Below are 21,114 nucleotides of genomic sequence, written 5' to 3'. Positions count from 1 at the left end.
CCAAAGCTAAGCACTTCTCCCATTGCAAGAAAGATCAATCTAGTAGGCCAAACCAAACTGATAGTTCAAAGAGACTTGCAAAGATAACCAATCATACATAAAAGAATTCAGAGAAGATTCAAATATTATTCATAGATAGACTTGATCATAAACCCACAATTCATCGGTCTCAACAAACACACCACAAAAAGAAGATTACATTGAATAGATCTCCACAAAAGAAGGGGAGAACATTGTATTGAGATCCAAAAAGAGAGAAGAAGTCATCTAGCTACTAACTATGGACCCGTAGGTCTGAGGTAAACTACTCACACTTCATCGGAGAGGCTATGGTGTTGATGTAGAAGCCCTTCGTGATCGATGCCCCCTCCGGCGGAGCTCCGGAACAGGCCCCAAGATGGGATCTCGTGGATACAGAAAGTTACAGCGGTGGAATTAGGGTTTTGGCTCTATATTTGATCGTTTGGGGGTATGTGGATATATATATAGGAGGAAGGAGTACGTCGGTGGAGCAACAGGGGGCCCACGAGGGTGGAGGGCGCGCCTAGGGTAGGCAGGCGCGCCCCCTACCTCGTGGCCTCCTCTCTTGTGCCTTGACGTAGGGTCCAAGTCTCCTGAGTCTTATTTGTTGAGAAAATCACGTTCCTGAAGGTTTCATTCCGTTTGGACTCCGTTTGATATTCCTTTTCTTCGAAACCCTAAAACAGGCAAAAAACAGCAATTCTGGGTTGGGCCTCCGGTTAATATGTTAGTCCCAAAAATAATATAAAAGTGGATAATAAAGCCCAATAATGTCTAAAATAGTAGATAATATAGCATGGAGTAATCAAAAATTATAGATACGTTGGAGACGTATCACGCCTCGGTGCTACGAGCGTCGTCCGCATCAGCCAACTGGACCGACCGACGTGGAATCTCACATATTGGCTGACACGGGGTCCGGTTCCCTGACTGGCTCAGCATCCCGCGAGGATCCGGCTTCAACGCGGGAGTCCGGTTCCCTGACCGGCTCAACATCCCGCGATGATCCGGCTTCAACAGGGAGTCCGGTTCCCTGACCGGCTCAGCATCCTGCGAGGATCCGGCTTCAACACGGGAGCCCGCTTCAACGCCTGGATCTTCTACGCATGAGGCCACTGTTGCTTCGACTCCTGGTGCCACAGAAGATGCCATCATCGTGGTATCTACTGGCACATTCGCCTCGGGGTTGACTGGGGGAACTGCTGGTGCAAATTCTTCAGCGGCTCCTGGATCTTCTGTGCTGCAACCTCGTACACGTTTGCAGAAAGGGGTAATCCATCCTGTTAATTATAAGCATATACTCAAATTTGGTCTAGCAAATTTGGTCTAGCATGTTTTACAGGTGAACCACAAACCCTTGGAGAAGCACTCAGTGATACACAGTAAGGCACTTCAGAAAAATCAAACTTGGCACCTAGTTCCTCCATGACAAGGTAAAAATCTCATTGACTACAAGTGGGTATTCAGAATCGAAAGAAAACCTGATGGAACAATTGATCGACATAAAGCTAGACTTGTTGCAAAAGGCTTCAAGCAACGGTATGGCATAAATTATGAGGACACCTTCAGTCCATTTGTAAAAGCTACCACCATTCAACTCATTTTGTCTATTGTTGTTTCTAGAGGATGGAGTCTCAGACAGCTAGATGTTCAGAATGCGTTCCTTCATGGTGTTCTGGAAGACAAAGTGTATATGAAACAACCTCCTGGGTTTGAAAACAAAAACTTTCCCTTTCATGTGTGCAAACTTGACAAAGCTCTATATGGACTCAAACAAGCTCCTAGGGCATGGTACTCTCATCTCAGCCAGAAACTGCAGACATTTGGCTTTGTTCCCTCCAAGTCTGACATGTTGTTGTTCATTTACAATAAGTCAAGAACATCCATATTTGTTCTCATTTATGTTGATGATATTATTGTTACAAGCTCATCTGATGATGCAGTGGCAGGATTGTTGAAAGACTTGGGTTATGAATTTGCACTCAAAGCTCTAGGAGACTTGCATTACTTCGTAGGTATTGAAGTAAAGAAACATGGAGATGGACTTCACCTCTTCCAGGAAAAATATGCAACTGAACTTGTAAAAAGAGTTGGACTCCAGGGATGCAAACCGTCACCAGCCCTTTGTCCAGCACTGAGAAGCTATCCCTTGCAGAAGGAGAGCTCTTGAGTCAGGAAGATGGTACCAAGTACAGAAGTCTAGTAGGTGCACTTCAGTACTTGACCCTTACAAGACCTGACGTTTCATTTGTTGTTAACGAAGTATGCTAGTTTCTTCATGCACCTACGACAGTTCATTGGACTGCTGCAAAGCATATAGTAAGATACGTGAAAGATACTATGAATGTTGGTCTTGCTTTCAACAAGTCTTCAGCTACCCTTGTTAGTGTTTTTTCTGACTCTGACTGGGCAGGAGACATTCATGACAAACGGTCAATGGGTGGTTGTGAAGTATTTTTTGGACTTAATCTCATATCTTGGTGTGCAAAGAAATAGGCCACTGTCTCAAGATCAAGCACAGAAGCAGAATATAAAGCATTGGCAAATGCAACAATAGAAATCATCTGGGCTCAGTCCATACTCATATAACTTGGTATAAACATACTTAGGCTCCATGTCTGTGGTGTGATAATCTTGGTGCAACCTATTTGTCTGCAAATCTAGTCTTTCATGCAAGAACAAAACACATTGAAATATATTTCCATTTTGTCCGAGAAAGAGTTGCTAGCAAAAGATTGGAAATTTGGTTTGTCCATTCCATAGATCAAGTTGCAGATGGCTTTACGAAGGTGTTGCCCACAAGAAGCTTAGAATAATTCAAGCGTAATCTCAACTTGACCAAGTTATGATTAAGGGAGGGTGTTAAACAATGTTGTCTCATGTAACGTGATATATAGAGATAGATTACATGAGTAGTTTGAGAGTAGTTGAATCTGTTAAGAGAGATTGTGCCGGCAGGTTGTTGCATGGCTTATCTCCTCTAACCGGTTATCTCTATTCCTTCTCTTCCTCCCCAAGATTGTAATCTCTCCGATGTGTGCGCTACAAGGAGGTGCGCTCCTGCCTATAACATGCAACTCATCCCCTCGCACTGAGGTCAAGATGCTTAAACCAATCTTCATAATATAGATATCAATAATAGTCACCCTAGCCCCGAAACTTTTAGTGGTTGTCTCAAATGGTATTAGTGTACGCCCTTATAAGGAATTTTCTTAGAGTTTCTCTCACTTTTTATGGCTTAGAGTTTCTTTCTAGGCAATCTCGCAAAGCTTTTATTATGCCATCATAGTGTTTACAGGGATGAAAAAAAGTGATCGAGTTGACCTAACCAAGTATGACGGTCAACCCCATAAAAGAGCACACTTTGCAAGATTATGAGCCTCGACATTCGAGGTCCTAAACTCGTGCCTAAAAAAATAAGAAACAAAAGCTGATGAACGTTCCTTTATTTCATGAACCATTGTTCCATAGCTTGCCATGCTCCCACGTTTGATTGCTTCGATAACCACTTGGCACATGCACGCCTGTTTTGGGCTAAGGCTAGCCATAGTGGGAGGAACTTAGGTAGTAACATAACACATCCCAAGAAAAAATTGCTTATGTGGCATGGAGTTAATGAGGAAAGAGATGCTTGTGGTAACATAATATGTTGTTGTAACATAACACACCCCGAGGTAAAATGAGTCTATATCTCAATTAATGATGGCTTGCATGTTATCATCCATATGTTAGAGCATGGTTAATAGTATAGCCAACTACCGGCTATATGAAGTTGCCATGTCACATATAGTCGACCTAATAGCCAACAGTATACTAGCAAGTTGCTAAGAAGTAGTACTTTATTAATACATGGTCCACCTTACATCCTCACATTGTTTCTTGGAGCCCGTGCTTCAACCGGCTATTAATTTGCAGCCCGCTTCTCTTCTCTCTCTTATTCTCTCTCATCCAACTCAACAAAAATATAATAGTTTAATCCTTACAGCCTGATGACTATACCTTATTATACATGCTCTTACTACCCACTATGAAGATAGTAACATAGACTAGTAACATATGCATGTTAGTAGTCTAAGTTACTCCCACCTATGACCAGCCTAACAGTTTACTACTCCCTCCGTCACAGTTTATAGGGTGCGCTGGAAAAATCTCTAGGACCAAGGTGGTTAGTGATTGGTTGTACCATGTACTGAAAAATAGCCTCGGTTGTTAACTATGACACCTAATTAGTGAAGAAATTAATGCGCAATGTGCCCCATAGCCGGTCAATAAGCAGTCCTAGCGCATGCAGTGGTGGAGGAAAATGACCGCATGCATGGGATGCAGCATGCGTGTCTCAAAACGGCCTAATTAACTCAACATTAAATGCCTACACGCCTTAATCCTCTCCTATTCTTAAAATGCATGAGAACTGAAGTGCGCCTTCTAAACCGTGGCGGAGGGAGTACAATTTTTCCAAAGTTCCAAATGATGCTTAATGCTATTCTGGGCATATGAGGGCCTTTTTAAAAGACCCGAATCTATTATAAAGGTTCATAAAAAGTGCAAAACACCCCAAACATAAAAGAATACATCGAGGAGTCAACATTATTGAATGGCCACTACCGTCGTCAGAACGAGCCACTGACGCGATATTGTCGTCACTCCCCTACCAAAGCCGGATTTTGACCTTGTTGATGGCAATAGAAAAGTCTTCGTGTATATGCCCCAAGGACCAGCACTCTAGAGCCGTAGTCATCATCATTGAACCTTTCAATCGATCTGAAGCACCTGACACCAAATCTCGCCGTCGCGCACACATGACGAGAAATAATAATCTCATAGTCAACCCGAAAGACCAGCTTGAAGATGAAGCTCAGCCATCCACTCGAACGTCGGCCTTGCGAGAAAAAGAATTCATAATCTAAACTACTAGCAGAAGGTAAGGCACCGAGACCCCATCCCCGCCATTGGCCGCCTTAACAACTGCAATAGAATTCTTTTCAGATTATTTTGAGACTACCCATAGTGAGAGTGGTAATATCATGTATATCAAGGCAAAATAGATGATGTGACAAGTTATTAATGAGGAAAGAGAGGCATGTGGTAACATACTCCCACTCTTCCTCTTTCGGTTTATTGGGCTCAAATCTGAAATCTCATCAACCAAGATACATTATGAGTGGATGACACAAGTTTTGTCGCTACAAAACTGCCCAATGAAATATTCCCACTTATTCAACTTCCAAAGCAATAAGTGCACCATCCTTCTCATTGGACTTGCATGGTGCATGTAGAATAAGATGCATGCATGACCACTAATTCCCTTTCTTTTCTTAAATATGATGTGAGGCCCAAAGCTCTTTAACTTATTTGGACTCAAAGTGAGCCTAATATAATGGAAATCTATTTTTTTAGATGAGCCCTTTAAACTAGAAAGGAGGAAGTAATGTGTTACTCACATTATGGGTAACATCACATACCCAAGACGAGATGAGTCTACAACCTAATAAATGAAGTGTTGTATGACATCACACATATATTATTCTACTCCCAACTAGGTAGTAACATAGACTAGTAATTCGCCACTATAACCAGCCTGACATATTTGAATATTTATTTTTAAACATTTTTCTAATTTGGAGAGCATATGTCTCGGGAGTCGATGTTGGCATAGCCGCACCTCCATCATGGTTTATCGGTCCCTTTCACATTTTGTGTCAAATTTTGACCTTACATTTAACTAACTTTGTTAATGCATGTAACCAAAAATAATATAACTAAAAACTATGTTTAAATACGAATCCATGGATATAATTTTTGATGACATACATTATTAATTTTTAATTAAATTTATAGTCAAAGTTTGTCACACAATACTAAAGGACCAATGGACGGAGGTAGTACAATTCAATGCCGGGGAGTGGACTCCGCCCACATTCTCCGTTCGCGCGGATCACTTCGTCTTCGTCGTTGCCTTCTCGGCTCCCCTCCTTTTAAAAAGCAAAACTTACCCTCTCCGCTCCTCCTTCACGAAAAGCCCTACCATCTCCTACTCTCCATCAACGCCATGGAGCCGCCGCTCACACCCGCTCGCTCCATCGGTAAGCGTCTCCTTCACATTTCATCCTTGGCCCCAACCCCAATATCTCGTTGCTAAGTGCGAACCCCAGCCCCAAACGCTAACGCTGCTTCTCGTTCCGCAGTCGGCGGGCCGATGCTGAACAGAATATTTCAAGCGGCGGGCCGATGCTGAACAAAGTTGGTTGTCCTCCAAATAATTGTTGTTTATATGATCTTTTTGGTCGATTGGGTTTCCTAAGCTTATGCCTGGTAGTGTTAAGGAAATAGCTATTGCTCACTCACGAAGCAATGATCATATAACATCTATGTTGCTCTGCATATTTGCTACCCACCAGTTTGTCTCCTTAATGCTAGCTAAGATATTTCTGTGCCATGCCTGTTTTAGAAAGAAAAAAAGTTGACCATATACCTTCGTATGGAAATAGACCATGCTCTTGATACCTCAGGTAATATGCTACATATGCATCAGGGCAAACAAAATCCAACATATGCATGGCTGATATATTCTATAAGTCGGTCCCATCGAGGATCTTTTCATGGTTGAATTAATTACGTTTCAAACAGATGCATATAAATTGTTCCCTTTTCTATCGTGTTTTGTTATAACTCGTTCCCTTTTCTATTGTACTCCCTCTGTCCATCTATATAAGGCCTAATGCGTTTTTGAATACCGCCTTTGACTATTGACAAGATTAATAGTACATGACATGCACAATGTAAAAATTATATCATTGAAAGCTCCTTTCACACACGAATTTAACGATGTGCTTTGTGTAAGTTGCATGTCATATATTATTAAGCTCTACTCCTGCGCGAGTGCTTTTGCCCCAAGGGCATGGTGATGTGGACTCTGTGAGACTGTTTTAGCTCCTGCTGGAGTTTGCCTGATTCTGTTAGGTCTAGTGGTTTTGCGTGATGATAGGTGTCACTGGGTTTTCGCCCCGCGATGAGCTGCTCGATGACGGGTGCTTGTAGCGGGTTTCCCAGTGATGCGTTGATCTCGCATTACCCCTTTCTAGTCTCCTTATGTTGTAGTTCGTTTTGTTGGGTCTTGTGTGGTGAACTTTGTATTTCCGTTATATCTTTAATGGAAAGGGGTTATGGCCCGGGTCAAAAAAAAATATTTGATCAAAATTAGCCTTGAAAAACGCATTAGCCCCTATATAGATGGAAGGAGGGAGTATATAATATAAAGAACCATGGGTATACTCTTGAGTAGCTGTTTCTACATTTAATGCTCTCAGAAAAGATAATGCACTATTATGACACTTCCGTGTCTTTTTATGTGGGCGAACAGTTACTCTTTAAGAGAAGCATGTTATTTCGTTCCTAAATCAAGAAAGGCTTTTGCATCAATACGAGCTAAATTACTATGTTCTTGACAGGCAGAACACCTCTGTTTCTTGCGGTAGTTTGTTATCGTGCGGGTATTGCCAAATATCTTCTTGATCATGGTGCCAATCCAAACATATTCAACAGCAATGGGCTCTCCCCTTTACACCAAGCCACAGTATCAGGTCTATTTCTATGAATACATATGCCTCTGTTTTGCATTTGTGCGCTGCAATGTTTCTTCATGGCTTTTCAATTTCTAAGTTGTACTATGGTGTGGCTTAGTGTTGTACTATGCTATGATCTATTTTTCTTTATTTCGTATGGTAACAAATATAAACCTCTAGCCACAGGACGTATTGCATTTGATTGTCCACTGAACAAGTCGTCACTTTTCAGAAGAGAAATCTTGTCCCAAGAAATACCTATTCTCTGCTGTAATAAATCCGTGAGTTCATTTTCTTTCAGAATGAGAATATAGCAGAAATACCTATTCTCTTATCCAGCAAGTTTGTGCATCTTTTTTCAGGAGCTTGTGAAACTGTTAAAACAACCGATTGCTCACGGAGCCTATATCGACCCGGTAGCTTATATCGACTAGGTAGATTTTTGTGGGACACCACTTCATTGCGCTGCTACTAAAGGGCATGATGACATTATGAAGATTTTATTGGACCATAATGCATATGTAAGTTTATAAGTGCATACGTTTCTGCCTTAAGTTTCGCATATTGGATAGGTGAATGTACATGGTAAACTTTAATTGTTCTTGTGTTCTGCTAAAGAAAAGTCATTAGCTATTTTTCTCATCCTCTATTAACATACTCCCTCCATCCCGTAATATAAGATCATTTTTCAACGTTCTATCAATGAAATGATACGCAAGCCTTTTGCGTGAGACGGAGGGAGTATGTTTCTACTTGTTAAGCTCAAATGTGTGTCATTTTGTACTCTTTTTTTGTGAATACGCAAAAGGCTTGCATATCATTTCATTGATAGAAGGAGTTTAGGAGAAGTACAGGGGGAGTGAGCATCGCGGACCGCGTACACACAAAGGCACGTCCACAGATGCTCGAGCAGAAGATGTTGCGGTGTTCAGCCCAGAAGCTCAAAATGCTAACTCTCTGGAATAACTATGTTGATCCCTTTGGCGCCGGCCTTGGCCCATAGGCGTGTGTCGTCCTTAATGTCATGCACTAGGCAGGAGATGGAGGGTTGCAACGAGTCTAAGAAGCAATTATTCTAGTGTTTCCAAATCGACCAGGTCGTGGGAAGCATGAGGGATGTGGTACCTTGGTGAAGAGCAGAAGGTACAGTGTCGAGGGAGGTCGCACCAATCCGGGAAAGGCGTCGCCGGGTTGGGCACGGCGGCAGTTGAGCGGCGCCAGGGGAGGATCTCATACCAGATTGTGCGCGGGAAGGGGCAGCCAACCATGAGGTGTCATTTTGTATTAGAGAGAACGTCAAGATGACGCAAAGTACAAGCAAAGGCTGAAAGGCCAAATCTAGCAAAACGAAAATTTAGCAGAAAACCTATGGCCTAGCTAACAAAAACCCACCAAATAAGTAAACAACGGTGCCTACAGTGGATCAAAACGGCGGCAACATTAGGAGAACTTGCGTGCCGCAACAGGATCACACCTTGGCCTTGCCTCCTTCCAAAGGCTAGGCTCATGGAGAATGGAATCCACCAGTTCTTGGCAATTCAGCCTCTATTCTCAAACCCGCTGACATTGGGAAGCAACCAAATCTTCCACATTGTTAAAATCATGCCATCATAACTCTTGAACAGCTAACTCTTGACATCTTGGTTATATTTTTCTTCTTCTCCTGGTTCAGATCATGCCATCATAACAAGTGTTGAGGTCCTTTGTTAGCTTATTTTTAAATAAACACCTTGCCTAGCTCTTAAGATCGTGTTGTTGCAGCGCTCAGGAAAACAAATTTACCTTACTATACTGTTAAATATGTTTCCTTGCATTAGTAATAGTTCTGTTGTCAATGCATGCAATATTCTACTAATGTTGTTGTCACCATTGGTCCCTTCAGTGTCGATACATTAAAAATAAACTTTGCTGATGCAATTGCCCTTTTACATATTTCGTACAATATAATTTTGTCTATCCACCTAAAATATCAAGGTTTAATCAGATGCTAGTAAGCCATGAAATTTCTTGGACCAGTAAGTTGTGCTCATGTATTTTATAATGCCTTGAAACATTTTTGATTCTAGTGATCTCTATGTATACATTTTGCCGTTATCACTTTATTATCATTTTAACTATAGAAGCTGATATCTTGTTTCTTACCAGTGCAACAAATTGGTAAATGGCAAGACACACTAGTGCAGAACCGGGCAATAGCACCGGTTCGTAAGGCCCTTTAGTGTCGGTTCGGTAACCGGCACTAAAGTGTGGGCACTAAAGCCCCCCCCCCCTTTAGTACCGGTTTAGCACGAACCGGTGCTAAAGGGCAACCACGTGGCACGAGGCAGCTCCGGGGGCGCGTAGGACATTAGTACCGGTTGGTAACACCAGCCGGTACTAAATGTTTGGGTGTGTTTTGGTTTTATTTTTATTTTTACTTTAATTTTATGTTTTCAATTTAATTTAGTGATTGTTTTACATTATAATGAGTTGTTAAATCATTAGGTGAAAGTATCACATATTAGTTTGACTGGATGCATGTGGATCCTAGCTAAGTCATCAAGTATATGCCATATCCATATTATATATACTTGATCACCTAATTAAGTGATCGAGGTAATATGGATATGGCATATACTTGATCACTTAGCTAGAATCCATCTAGTTGAAATTAATTTGCGGTTTCTTTCATAAATGATATAATAACTCATTATCATCATCATCATATTAATATAAAAATTCTTGCATCATATATATCATCACCAACAACAATTTTCATAGCTAGCTAAAAATCATCATATAATAGTCGTCTCATTACCACTACTTAATCATCATATAGTCATTACCGCTATCTAATGACCATCAACACTAGCTTAAAGAAGAAACATTCACTTGTACTAGAAGTAAAGATATCATCGAGTTCAACATGGTAATGATATTATAAGCGTTCATAACACCACAAAAGCAAATCACTCTTTGAGATTAAGTTCAGGACGAAGAATACGGACATGAGAGGATAAGTACTAAGAGCATGAACTAGCTAATCACTCATGCTGCTCTCTCTTATGTAAAATAACATAGAACATGTATAGCTTTCCTGATTCATCATATTCGAGCATGCAGATGAACCTGTCTCCTAATCGTGGGTTGCGCTTCTGATTACTACCCCTAGTACTTCTCTGCGATTGTTCACAATTTTGCTCCAGTGTTTTACTATTAAGCATTCATCTCTATTAGAAATCCTGAATGCACTAAAGTGCATTGTAGGATATCTTGGCCGTAAGCTAACAATATTCATGGTACCTTTAGTCTCGATCCAATCAGGCACAACATTCATCGGGAGTCCCTGTTAAAGAACATCATATAGTAACATACTTAGCAATGAAGTTTAGCTTAAAAAATAATGTATGCAAAAGATGCACTCAGGAGAAATAGTAGAAATCTTACCATCTTTCCTAAATATATGTGACTGTAGTTCAGTATGAACACTATTGATCGCACGTTTTGAGTACTAACATTTCTAAGTGCACGAAATTTTTTTGTCTTGACAGCATCAAGATCCTCAAGCCATGAAACATAATGACTTGTCTCCTCGCAGTTTAGTTCAGCCCCGGGACAGTGGATGGTCCTGTCTACCAAGCGCCGGACATGTTTGCTTGATTGGAAATAAGCTGTCAATATAAATTACTTGTCAACTCTTTTTGAATAAACAATATCGAAGACATAAATATAGTTGAGAAACTCACATAATGGTAGAACTGGAGGCGTCTGCACATCGACACAGATGTCTCTATTACCTTCAATATCATCTTTCGGACGAATATCAAAGGTGATAACCATATCAGGCTCAAATACATAAGCCTTGCATAGTGCTTGCCAAGTTTTGCATTCAAAATAGGTGTATGTGTCTGCATTGTATAATTTGACGTTGAAGGTATAACCATGCTCGGTCTTCAAGTAAACTTTTTTTACCTCCATAATTTTGTTAGGACTGAAACCTATCTTATGCAAGACAAAAATTTCTTGCATGGCAGGGGATACGCTAGTAGAATAGTGAAAAAAATTAAAATTAAAAGTTGAAGCAAATGAAGCATAAGTCATGTTTAATTATGAAAAAAGACTTGTCGTTCTGACTTATTGTATCCACTTCGAAGTTCTCACCCAGCTTGATGTTGAAGCACCTATCATCAATTAGAAAATTTCTGCCGCATAGGCCGCGCTGGTCTTCGCAATATTCGCACATAATGAAATCGTATTCGTCGTCACACGACATTCCTATGTTCATAGGTGAAACATTAAACACTTATTAGTTCTATTAATTCAACTAATTCAACTAGTTCTGTTAATTCAACTAGTTCAACTAATTAACTCAACTAATTCAACTAAGCACTTACGAAAAATATATGTAAATAAAGTAGCTCAACTAATTCAACTAACTAGTTCAACTAATTAATTCAACTAATTCAACTAAACTAGTTTTATTAATTTTCTTATTAAAAATAAGGTAGCTAGTTCTATATAGTAAATGTTAATTAGATAATCAAATCTCATATAACTAAATTAAATATATATCTAACATATAATTTATATCTAATTCATCTAACATATGACATTAATATCTAACATATGTTCACATATAAGTGAAACATTAACAATTTGACATGCATTAATCTAAAAAACAGAAACAGAAAATAAGTAAAAAAATATGTGTGTGTGTGCGCGCGCGTGCGTGTACGTGCTTGTGTGTGTGTGTGTGTGTACGATCGAGGGCGGCGGCGGGGGCGATACGGCAATGACGGGGGCGGCGGGGGCGACGGCGAGCGGCAAGGGCGGCGGCGACGACGTACGGCGCGCGGCGGGGCGGCGCGAGACGGCGACGACGGGCGGCGGGGGCGACGGCGAGCGGCAGGGGCGGCGACGACGACGTATGGCGCGCGGCGGGGATGGTGACGACGGGCGGCGAGGGCGGCGCACGATGGGCGACGGCGCGGCGGCGGCGACGATGATATCGGGCGATGAAGCTAGTTGGATAGAAGACGGGTGGCGCGCGGATGAAAACTAGATTTTTCCTAAATACCATATATATAGGAGGGACCTTTAGTACCGGTTGGTGGCTCCAACCGGTCCTGAAGGCCAATTTTGGCCAGGTCAAGAGGCGAGAAGCGGACCCCTTTAGTACCGGTTTGTGGCTCCAACCGGTACTAAAGGCCCCCCATTAGTACCGGTTGGAGTCACGAACCGGTACTAAAGGTGTTGCGCTGCCACCCGCGGTGCATAATGTTTAGTCCCACCTCGCCGAGCGAAGGGCAGCCGCACTGGTTTATAAACCCAGCCGCGGCTGCTCCTTCGAACTCCTCTATATAGAAGGCTTCTCGGCCTAGCTATGGCGCGCTGCCATGTGAGTCTGCCGGACCTTCTGGGCCTGAAATTGCACACCCTAGGTCTGGTAGGCCCACTGGACAGCGCCCCAACAATTCTTTTATAGTTTTTTCTTTTCTGCATTATTTATTTTCTTCTATATATTTTTGAGTAATTTTTTATATAGTTTTTTCTTTTCTGCATTATTTATTTTCTTCTATTTATTTTTGAGTAATTTTTATATAGTATTTTTTCTGCTTTATTTATTTTCTTCTATTTATTTCTAAGTAATTTTTTTTTTGTATTTAGTTTCTTTGTGACCATCTCTACTCTTTCACACATGCTATGTAGGTGAAATGATGATACCATGACAAGTTTCAACATAGTTCATTTTGTAGTGATTTTCAATTTCACGATCATTTAGCTCTCTAAACAATTCGGTAAATGACTGAAAAACAGCAAATGATGTCAGAACGTGTTGGAAATTGATGACGTCGCTTTGAATGTTGCATAATGAACGCAAAAGAAGTCGGGATTTCAAATAAGTATAAAAACATTGAAGTGCCCGTGTAACAGATGAGTTCTCGTCCAAAACCCTGATACTCCGAAAGACATTGTCAAGTTTGTACACGAAGTGCGTCCAGTTTTGGCCGTGACCCTCTCTACTCTTTCGCACATGCTATACAGGTGAAATGATGATACCATGGCAAGTTTCAACATTTTTAGAGTTCATTTTGTAGTGATTTTTAATTTCATGGTCATTTAGCTCTCTAAACAATTCGGTAAATGACTGAAAAATAGCAAATGATGTCAGAACGTGTTGAAAATTGATGACGCCGCTTTGAATGCTGCGTACTGAACGCAAAAGAAGTCGGAATTTCAAATAAGTATAAACAACATTGAAGTGCCCGTGTAACAGATGCGTTCTCGTCCAAAACCCTGATACTCCGAAAGACATTGTCCGGTTTGTACACGAAGTGCGTCCAGTTTTTGCAGTGACCCTCCCTACTCTTTCGCACATGCGATGCGGGTGAAATGATGATACCATGGCAAATTTCAACATTTTCAGAGTTCATTTTGTAGTGATTTTCAATTTTATGGTCATTTAGCTATCTAAACAATTCGGTAAATGACTGAAAAACAACAAATGATGTCAGAACGTGTTGGAAATTGATGACGCCGTTTTGAATGCTGCATACTGAATGCAAAAGAAGTCGGGATTTCAAATAAGTCTAAAAAACATTGAAGTTCCCGTGTAATAGATGAGTTCTTGTCTGAAATCCTGATACTCCGAAAGACATTGTCCAGTTTGTACACGAAGTGCGTCCAATTTTTGCCGTGACCCTCTCTACTCTTTCGCATATGCTATGCGAGTGAAATGATGATACCATGACAAGTTTCAATATTTTCATAGTTTATTTTATAGTGATTTTCAATTTCATGGTCATTTAGCTCTCTAAACAATTCGGTAAATGACTAAAAACAGCAATTGATGTCAGAACGTGTTGGAAATTGATGACGCCGCTTTGAATGCTGCGTACTGAACGCAAAAGAAGTCGGGATTTTAAATAAGTATAAAAACATTGAAGTGCCCGTGTAACAGATGAGTTCTCGTCCAAAACCCTGATACTCCGAAAGACATTGTTCAGTTTGTACACGAAGTGCATCTAGTTTTTGCCGTGACCCTCTCTACTCTTTCACACATGCTATGTGGGTGAAATGATGATACCATGGGAAGTTTCAACATTTTCATAGTTTATTTTGTAGTGATTTTCAATTTCACGGTCATTTAGCTCTCTGGACAAATCGGTAAATGACTAAAAACAGCAAATGATGTTAGAACGTGTTGAAAATTGATGACGTCGCTTTGGATGCTGCATACTGAACGCAAAAAATTTCTGGAGTTCAAATAAGTTTAAAATACATTGAAGTGCCCGTGTAACAGATGCGTTCTTGTCTGAAACCCTGATACTCCGGAAGACATTGTCCAGTTTGTACACGAAGTGCGTCCAGTTTTTGCCGTGACCCTCTCTACTCTTTCGCACATGCTATGCGGGTGAAATAATGATACCATGCCAACTTTCAATATTTTCAGAGTTCATTTTGTAGTGATTTTCAATTTCACGGTCATTTAGCTCTCTAAACAAATCGGTAAATGATTGAAAAACAACAAATGATGTCAGAACATGTTGGAAATTGATGACGTCGCTTTGAATGCTGCATACTGAACACAAAAAGTTCGGAGTTCAAATAAGTTATTAAAAATAAAAAAGAGGTACAATGCTGGTTAATTAGCTTCAAGCCTTTCGGAATAGTGTAGGCTGCACTGCACATAGCTCCGTGCAATCAATGCTATTCCGAAAGGCTTGAAGCTAAGCAACGTGCAAGTGAGCATTGCGCCTCTCCTTCATCGTCTCTGCACTCACGGCTTATAAACCGCTCGTACTGCCTCTCTCTTGGCGAGGTGGGACTAAAAATCAGCTTACTAAGAAACTCTAGTACCGGTTCATGCCATGAACCGGTACTAAAGGTTTTCGTGGGGCCCCAGCCTGACCACAGCTTGACACAGCCTCATTAGTACCGGTTCGTGGCATGAACCGATACTAAAGGTTGCCCATAAACCGGTACTAATGATGTCCGCCCGCCTAGCCTTTGGAACCGGCACTAATGGACACATTAGTGCCACCTCAAATTCAAACCGGCACTAATGTGCTTCATATTTGACCCTTTTTCTACTAGTGACACCTCTAATTGCAGCTATAGATGCCGCCTCAAGGAACTGTATGGTTCTCCTGATTGAGGTATTGTACCTTCGTCTTAGCCTTGTCAAGTTCTTCAATTTTGATGAGTCCAGTTTCTATGTAATGACAAAAAAAATTCTCACTGAAGATGAGAACTTTCAACATCCTATGCTGGCCTTTTTTTTGAGTTACGTCCTATGCTGGCCTTTGTTTTGTGCACAATGACAATTTGTTGCACTTGAAGTAGACACTTTATTAACCATTTATTTTTTGAATTTGTGGTCAACGTGGTTACCACAAGTATGATGACAGTGAACTCAACCAGATGAACTAGTTGAAAATTAGTGCTGAACTGGTAACACTATGGTTGCTATTTATACCTGAAAGTGGAGAAATTTGAAATGCTACCCTGTAAATCTTTATTACTGACTTACCCAGGTTATCTTGAGGACATACATTTAACATCTGTTTCTGTGATAGGCTGGTGCTGATCGCATGGGAGCTTTAACCTATGCTATGGAAAATATCCATTCTGAAGAACTTGTTTCAACTGACTTCGTCAATTACATTATGGAGGATGTTCCTGCCAACCGTTTTGTTCCTGATGAAGTAAGATTTACCTCTTTGACATTAAATGCTGGTTGAGTTCTGTTTTTCTAGAGTTCTAGTAAGCCCTGCGACATGGTGTACACACGCAATGTTTTTTAGAACCCTAGCAAGTTGCAATCCTCACATAAACTTTAGGAATTCTAGGGAGAACAGAAAACGCTCTTCTCTCAACTTTTTTTAGTATAATGGAAGCTTTTATTACCCCTTGCCTCTGCATCATAGATGCATATGCGTATATCTTAACTTATTACAATTTTTATTATAAAGTAGGTAGATATTGGCCTCATCTGAAAGTGGGCGACACCAACAACATCACGAAAACCAAAAAGCGGAAAGAGCAAACAATACGTGTTTTTTTTAATGGATGTAGTGTTTGTTTAAGGAACTGGTTAGCCACTCCAGCCTCTTGGTGCCAACCTCCATTCGCTCCTTGTGCTGTGACCATTGTAGGACAACCAGCCCACCACAAAGCAGGGTTCTAAAACTTGCTGGGGGTGATCAACCTTGCCACGGCAATTTGGCAACAAACTGCATGTTTACTAAGCCATCTAGCCTGGCAAATGTGGTGTTAGGCGGAGATGTTGAGCTACTTAGGCACAGCCACACCACTGTTCCAAGCAACGATTATAGGTCAAAATTCTGAACGAGCAAGTTGTTGGCTAATGATTTGGTACAAACGATTATAGGTCAAAATACCTATTCCAGTATTTCTAGAGACAATGGCTCGGGAATGGGTCAATATTAATTACAAGGGCTCGGGAATGAGTATTCTGTTCTTGCTACCAGACAAGACAGAAAAGAGAAGTTGCCATTTATTATCAAAGTTGCCTTTCCAAGTATTTTCAGAACAATATGTCTCAAATGCAAGACAATTTCGTGTTACTTGAATTAAATAACTGTTAAGTAATATCAATTCAAGATTTAATACCATTTTGCGCAAGAATATACAAGGAAATTTTATCTATGTTATGTAGTATAAGTTTGAAGTTTAGAAATCAGTACCATCTTGCCAGTTATTACTGATGAAAATGTGACTTTCCTGGTGGGTAAGGGTGGAAACTGGTATGGTTATCTGTATATGTTAGCAAAAAGATTTTTGTATAAACGAGATCCATATTTCCATACCTTTACGTCACAATTTTAAATATGTTCGTTAAAATCTATCTATTCTTGTGCATCTGAACTCTTCATAAATTTCAATATCTTGATGATTCAGGATGAGCCTGAGTCTAAAAGGAAAGTTAAAGCGGAAGGCTTTAAGAAACTTGCAGACTGTAGTTTCAAGCAGGAGGATTATCTTAGTGCAGCAAAATCCTACACTGTGGTATATTAAAGCAACATATACTTTCCCATATTTCATCTTATATTTGTCCTTTCCCATATTTCATCTTGTCCAATATCATAATTGATTGTGTACCTCTTTTTTCAAGCTCTATGCCTTAAGCAGACATGGTTCCTGGATTTACTTTTGATCATAAATATTCTTTTGGAAAAACTTATCGAACTACCCAAATTTTCACACTGAAGACTGAACTAGGTAGTTGTTTTCAATGATTTTGAATCTAGTGTGGCAAGGTCCATATCCATAGGGTCGGCAGCTATTAGACAGTGCTGATTTTGTTACAAATCATAGGGAGAATTGAGACAATAATGTGCTTCCCAAGTCATAAACATGACAAGGGAAGATTATCATAGTGTGCTAATCTAATGATGCTGAATTTGTTTGAGCATAAATTCAGTGTTTTGTTTACAACTCAATTGCCATATACTCGTATAAAACTGTTGTTTATGAGTTACTGCTATCTGCACTGGTCAAGAGTCAAGACATCGTGTATAAGGAATGGGTGAAGAGATAAAAAGCATCATGATATTCATTTGTAGGAAGACACGTGGAATTATAAATATAAGTACCTTTTTTATTCATGTTGGGCATGGTGGTAACTGTATGTTGAGTGCCTTGTTTTCATTGTTGCTCATTCTTGCTTTAGTCAAGTAATCATCTATACTATTTCAGATCTCTTTCCAGCCATTTGCATGCTGATTTGCTACCTCGTTGTTCACAAATTCTGAACAGTTTATTTATTTATTTATTTTATGGTCACTATTGATTTGAGTTGTTGGCTGTAGGCAATAAGGTTTGATCCCAACAATGCAACATTGTACTCAAACAGGAGCCTTTGTCGGCTTCGCATGGGCGAGGGGGACAAGGCTTTGTTGGATGCTAACAAATGCAGAAAATTGCGGCCTGACTGGCCAAAAGCCTGTTACCGGCAGGGTGCAGCTCTGATGTTGCTCAAGGTTACATAGAAGATACTGACGGATGTTTTTCCTTCTTTGTCAGTTTGTCTGCTAAATCTTTTTGACCATTAACTAGTGGTTTACCATCAGGATTACAAGGGTGCACGCGAACATTTCTCGGATGGACTCAAGTTGGACCCGGCCAACACTGAGATGGAGGACGCATTACGGTATCCCATCTGCCTAACTGTTTTTTTCGTTTGGGCAGAACCTTCATTGGTTACATTATGAATCTTTAAGATATCCTTTCGTTATTGGTGGTTAACTAGACGTGTACTGAACTCCATGTTTCAGCCCATCTTATCGTTAGTTACAGACTTATATATAGTGTTATTCATTTTTTTTAGGTTTTACTGTATTGGTCACTTAACTATGCCGTAGATAACAACCTGTCTTTACCTTAAGAAATTGGGGATGTGTTAATTAAGCTCTGTCTATTTTCAGTTCCTGTATATGACCTTAGATTATTGCTCTTTTTTTGTTGTTTTTATCAAAAGAAATATGCCTGGCCTTTTCTTGTCCACATTTTTATTGTGCATTTGCTCCAAAAGTGTTACTAGTTGCAATACGCAGGAAAGCTCATGATGCCATGAAAGATGTCTCGCAGCCCCAAGGTAGGGCAACTGTCCGAGTGTTGCAGGGAGTGTTGCAGGTAGGGCAACTGTCCGAGTGTCTCTAGTCGGGTTTTCATTGAGCTTTTCACCTTTTGAGCTGCCTGTCGTTGAGTGTCTCGCCTTTTGCTTAAAGACTTTCAATTCCTGAACTAAGTAATCTGTTGAATTCCTGAACCAAGTAGTCTGTTGGGATATCAAGTAATCTGATGGGAATCAAGTAATTCTGTCATGCTTGCATGCATAAATATCTAGTTGATGTTCTTTGATTTATATTGCCTTTCATCTCTCTTATCTCACGGTCTGGGTGTAGTAAGAGCATCTCTAAACCATCCAAAAAATCACTTGACTGCAAAAAAAAAAAACAGCCTTCGGCGTTACACCGACCTATCCCCTAAAATATCAGGAATGGAGCTCCCAGTAATCATCTTCTCTCCCCATTATTAGGGGGATTTTGCACACAGCAAAAAAAATCAAAAAAAAATAGGTGGGGGGGATCTTTCCATCTACAACCACTACCTACATCCAGGCTCAGCCGATGCACATCCAGCCTTCTCACGTGAGATTTGCTGCCTAGATCCACACTCATCCCCATCTCACACCATGGCAATTATTTCATGTACCTGCCATTCAAATTTGAATTATATTCATTAAAGGCCTATATATGCATTTACTATTTTAAGTTCAACAAGCAAACTCGTGAAACTTCAAATTTTGACATGATACATATAATTGTGTGAAAATTAAAGGCCAACCGAAGAAGTAGGAGTCGTTTCACATCCAAACCTACCTTGTTTCGTCTCGAAACCTAATTTCTTCCTCGGAGATGGTCTGGTTTGTAAGCAGTCCATGTTACAACATTTGTGAAGCATTCTCAAAATTTTACCAAAGCCTTTAGTAGACATATCATGACACAATGCCAAACTCTTGGGATTTCTGTGCTTCATTTGATTTTATTAGAATAAAAAAGCAACTGGTCTATGGGACAAAGCCCTTTTCTTGCCGGCATTTTACACGGGGGGTGCAAGGTGTAGAGCCCCAGTAATTTAGTAAATAATAGTGAAAATAACAAAAGAAATAACAGTAGCGGGTACCCGGGCCACTTGTACTTCGGTCAATCATGCGTGGTCGAAATATTGTGTTCTGATTGGTTGATATCGGCATCCCAGATCGCCTTGGTCTACTCCTTCTCTTCTCCTCCTCTTTTCTCCTAATGCAGAAACGCATCCCGAAATAGGCTTTCACCCCACTATATAGATATAGCAACCACTCGATACAACAATGAGTACAATGCTGGGGCAAACAACACAAGCATGCCCAAAAGAAACAAAAGAGAAAGAAGAGAGAAAATAATGTCAGCAATGTCGGATCAATGAAAACGATGATGACCCGCAATCGCTGCGCCCACCGGAGAGTTACCGCCTCGCTCCTAGCACCTTGAACCTCCGCATACCAAGCAACACCTTCAGGAAGGAACACGACGACGATGTTGCTGCTCGAAAAAATCCTAGGGTTTCCCCCGGTATGCAGAAGGCGTGGGGAAGGGGAATACCCGACGCCCTTTGGGAAGTAACGGTTGTGCCCAAGGGCGTCACCGCATCGGTGCCAGCAAGCCAACGGGGAGTTCTCCCATCCGCCAAACACCCACATCCCTGAATGGTCCAAAGCGCTCCATCAATCATGCCGCCCACCAGCATGCGCCACCGCGGTCTTGTCATCATCACTGCTGCTGCACTATGGTCAACGAAGCGAGACTGACGAAGCTGAGAGGGAGCAGCCGGGAATGAGGAGCGACAGCGTCAGCAGCCACGCGGGAGGGGACAACCTCCACCGCCCTCGGCGGTCACCGATCGGACGCAGCAATAGGAGCACACCAGGCCCTCTAGTCCCGGCTAAGCCCGAAAGGGGCTCGTGAAGCTCCCATCTGAAGGAAAT

At 40.9% G+C, this 21,114-nt stretch overlaps 1 pseudogene; it reads left to right on the top strand.

Moving 5' to 3' along the window:
• Positions 1-7,565: 7,565 nt before the first annotated feature.
• Positions 7,566-21,114, top strand: part of LOC123189054 (U-box domain-containing protein 70-like) — a 49,912-nt pseudogene continuing 36,363 nt past the window's right edge.

The sequence above is a fragment of the Triticum aestivum genome, chromosome 1A (assembly GCF_018294505.1).
Source record: "Triticum aestivum cultivar Chinese Spring chromosome 1A, IWGSC CS RefSeq v2.1, whole genome shotgun sequence".
Classification (NCBI taxonomy): Eukaryota; Viridiplantae; Streptophyta; class Magnoliopsida; order Poales; family Poaceae; genus Triticum; species Triticum aestivum.
The sequence above is the reverse complement of the archived record's forward strand: the minus strand, read 5'-3'. Positions and strand labels throughout refer to the sequence as shown.